The sequence below is a fragment of the Branchiostoma floridae genome, chromosome 1 (genome assembly GCF_000003815.2).
Source record: "Branchiostoma floridae strain S238N-H82 chromosome 1, Bfl_VNyyK, whole genome shotgun sequence".
In the NCBI taxonomy this organism is placed as follows: domain Eukaryota; kingdom Metazoa; phylum Chordata; class Leptocardii; order Amphioxiformes; family Branchiostomatidae; genus Branchiostoma; species Branchiostoma floridae.
In genome coordinates, this window is record NC_049979.1 from 21429670 (window position 1) to 21433336 (window position 3667).

The following is a 3667-nucleotide window of genomic DNA, read 5'->3' on the forward strand; positions in this document are numbered from 1 at the left end:
CCTTTGTTAAGTAGTCAGAGAGTTAGAGAAGGAAGAAAAGAGAAGGGAAAGAAGAGACAGATCACGCCACTATTGTATAGTGTTAATGTTATAAGAGGTTTGGACCACCCCCATGCAACTAGTGGTAGGGTCCGATTGTTCATCATTATGGGTTCCATCTAGATGTTGCCAAATAGATTGTGCTCCTGAATATGCGCTCACTGTCATCCTTGAGTCGTCACCGTACGTGTTCCCTATTGGCGCAATCGCATGCAATACAATGGGAACAGATCATGTTAGAACTAACGTTAGGGTGTTTTTTTCTACGTGTGCTTTACACATGATACTAGTATGTCGCTGTGGCTTATAGCATGCCCGCAGTCCCCGCCACGGCCAATGGAATGTTTGGAGAATATGTCAAAGCTTTCAAGTTTGGTGAGATTCTTTTTTTTCTACATGTTGGCCGGTTTTTTACTACCTTGCTCCTCTTTCCTAGCCCCCCCTTTTCCGCTATGGAATAACCCATGGTCGCTGGCCAATGAGCTGCCTAGTATTCATATTGCGTAATGCAGATGCAACGTAAACCAAGCTGATTACGAACACAGCAGTCATTTCGCTGCCAGGCAGAGAGGAGACAACACGGCTCTGGGACCTGTCTCTGATGATTAATAACGACTGCCCCCACGCACTGCAATTCGGTAAGTAATCAGCTTCCAGTTCCACTTCTGCATAGTCAAGAGGATCTTAGAATAATTGATCGTGTTCTTTGGTCAGAGCCAGGTATAGTTGGATTATGAACTTGATTTAATTGTTAGTTTTGGATTTTTCAAATGTATAGGTAAATGCAATTGACCTGTCCTTTTTGGCATTCTTGTTGCAGGGGCTCATCATAAAGATGTCTAAGAAGTACAACTTACTTGCAGTGAAAAGGAAACATCTCATCAACATGGACTTATTATTCTTTTCCTTATCACTTTTATTCTTCTTATTCTTATTTAAAAGCGAATCAACATATTCGAATATTTTGAATATTTTGTTGGGCTTAATAAGTGTTCAGGTACAGGTTGATATGTGTGTGTCTCTCTGATCTCTCGATCTCAGCACAGGTCGGGCAAGAGAGATCCACACGAACTCCTGCCGCTGCAAGGGACGTCGCTGATGGCTTACACTGGAAGACGAGCTGTATCACTGAAGGGAAGGACATCCGTGTGCAAATTGCTACAAGGGGACTGAGGCTGGGTGCCATGCAAAACCAGAAACAATGTTGCCCGAAGGAGCAAGGCCATGAGAGGGAAATGCCAGACCGGCAGCAGAGCCGCGTGCAACCAAGCGATTGCGCTGCTATTGAAGGAAAAACTGACTGCAGTTAGAGAATTCATGGACTAACATACATGTGCTGTCTGCGTTATTTGACTGCGTCTATTCTATTATGTCATATTAAGGAATGTAAAAAAATAATTCAATTGACCTAGACAACGACGGTCTAGAGGGTGGATATACGAATGGTAGACATCCCAACCAAATGTATATGAAATCTTTATTGACACGACAAAAGTACAGCGACTTTCGTGAGGATTATAACAAGTACATACAATACAACTAAGCAGACGTATATGCATATTTACAGATATGAATAAGTCAACATATTATTTCTAGCATGTCATTTACATAATTCAAACGTTGCCTGCAAATTTCTTGAGTTACAAACAGACTTTTACCAATCTAACGTTTTCGGGAGTTTCTCAACGCTACAAATACACGTCCATGCAGCCGTTTACTTTTTGGGACTTTTTGGAACTCGGAGTAATACATCAATGGGACGTTACAAGTATATTGTGCATACAAGCTGCAGCAGCCTTTCACTCCGTCACTTACAAGAAGATACAACACAACGTTTGCTAGATGTAATAATGTATTAATGTAGTGATGTATTATTGTACTATGATTGTTATTCTTAGACAGTTATTCGTTTGATGACGTAAACTGCAACAGACCGAGATGTACAAGTAACCAATGTTGAGTGATATGAGCGGAGTTGAGTAGATGTCTGTCAGGTAAAACAGAATACAAAGACGGAAGATTTCTACGGCAGTTCGGGAGAGCAGACATTTGTCTGGTACTGAGACAGAATGTGAAGACGAGAGTGTAAGGTAAGAGCGTTCAGTTCAGGAGAGACAATAGAGAACTTCAGTTAAGGCCTGAGTGAGATAGCATTATTATGAAGTCTGTTATAACGTTAAACGTATTCCGTGCCTAGCGTACGGAAATTCTTGTCTCTGCGTCATTTCTTTATCCTTCATGTGCTGATCTTCAAATTCCAGTCGGCAACTAAAGGAACCTGTATATATTTGTTACATGTCCAAGTTGGAGATGTTGTCGTAATTTTCCTAACTTTACAACATCAACCCTTCATACTTGTGGCTCTTGCCGTCCTGCCGTTTCCGACAAGAGCACAAGATCATATTCCCTAACCATCTCATCCAATCCTTTCATACAACACACTAACCTTTCATGCTTGTGGCTCTTGCCGTCCTGCCGTTTCCGACAAGGGCACAAGATCACATTTCCTAACCATCCCATCCAATTCCTTCATACAAGACACTAACCCTTTATGCTTGTGGCTCTTGCCGTCCTGCCGTTTCCGACAAGAGCACAAGATCACATTTCCTAACCATCCCATCCAATTCCTTCATACAACACACCAACCCTTCATACTTGTGGCCCTTGCCGTCCTGCCGTTTCCGACAAGAGCACAAGGTCACATTTCCTAACCATCTCATCCAATCCCTACATACAACACACTAACAACATTTCCTAAAGATCCCATCCAATTCCTTCATACAACACACTAACCCTTCATGCTTGTGGCTCTTGCCGTCCTGCCGTTTCCGACAAGAGCACAAGATCACATTTCCTAGTCATCTTATCACATCACTTCATACAACACACTAATCCATCAAATCCAAATGGCGCCACCCTTCCCGTCATACACCTCAAAACAAGATGGCGGCGCCCATAAATGCAACGAAAAACAGAACAGGTTTTGCTATCGCAAACCTGTAATCAAGCAAGTCTCCACGGCCCCTACGTATCATCCACTCGATCGGTCTTTGGCCTACGAGGAAGTCGGAGTAATCCGATTCCTTTGGAGTTCTGTGTTTGGAATCGTCTGCTAAGCCTACCAACACCGCGCACTGTGGGACGCCGTTGATGACTGATTGTTGTCAAGCGGTATCTCTACAAAATAAGGGAAACACCGACGTTTGTGTATGCTACTTTGTACAACCAGTTCCGTATTGATAGGCATGCATCTTTGAAAAAAAAATCTTTTTGAAATCAAACTGACTGTGCTGTTTGTGACGTAGGTGCTGTTTTCGGTGTGTCTATTAATTTTGTTCTTGGTCTTTTTTTGCTTGTTCCCTGGTCTAAGCTTCCGTACTATGCGGCTGGTTTTTGTATCCCGATGTCGTTCATCGAAGAGTTATAGGAAGTAAAGGCCTGAGTGTTTTTACACGATTTCCACATTACATTCTGGTATTTTATACCGTTGTGAGTTGTCAGCTTGATACGGCAACATTTTCCATTAGATCTGACCTAGAGGGGGGCTATTTTTCATTGGTCTTCCTCCATCACCACCTCAAACAGGGAAGGAAGAATGGCACTTGACACAATTTTCCTCTCCTCGCTT

The 3667-nt window shown here is 42.6% G+C and overlaps 1 long non-coding RNA gene across 1 annotated transcript; it reads left to right on the forward strand.

Annotated features, from left to right (window-relative positions):
- Positions 1-286: 286 nt before the first annotated feature.
- On the forward strand, positions 287-1387 carry LOC118416613. Its single transcript, XR_004831233.1, has 3 exons — positions 287-414; positions 552-677; positions 1086-1387. It is a non-coding gene; the product is annotated as an uncharacterized LOC118416613 (long non-coding RNA).
- The last annotated feature ends 2280 nt before the right edge of the window (positions 1388-3667 follow it).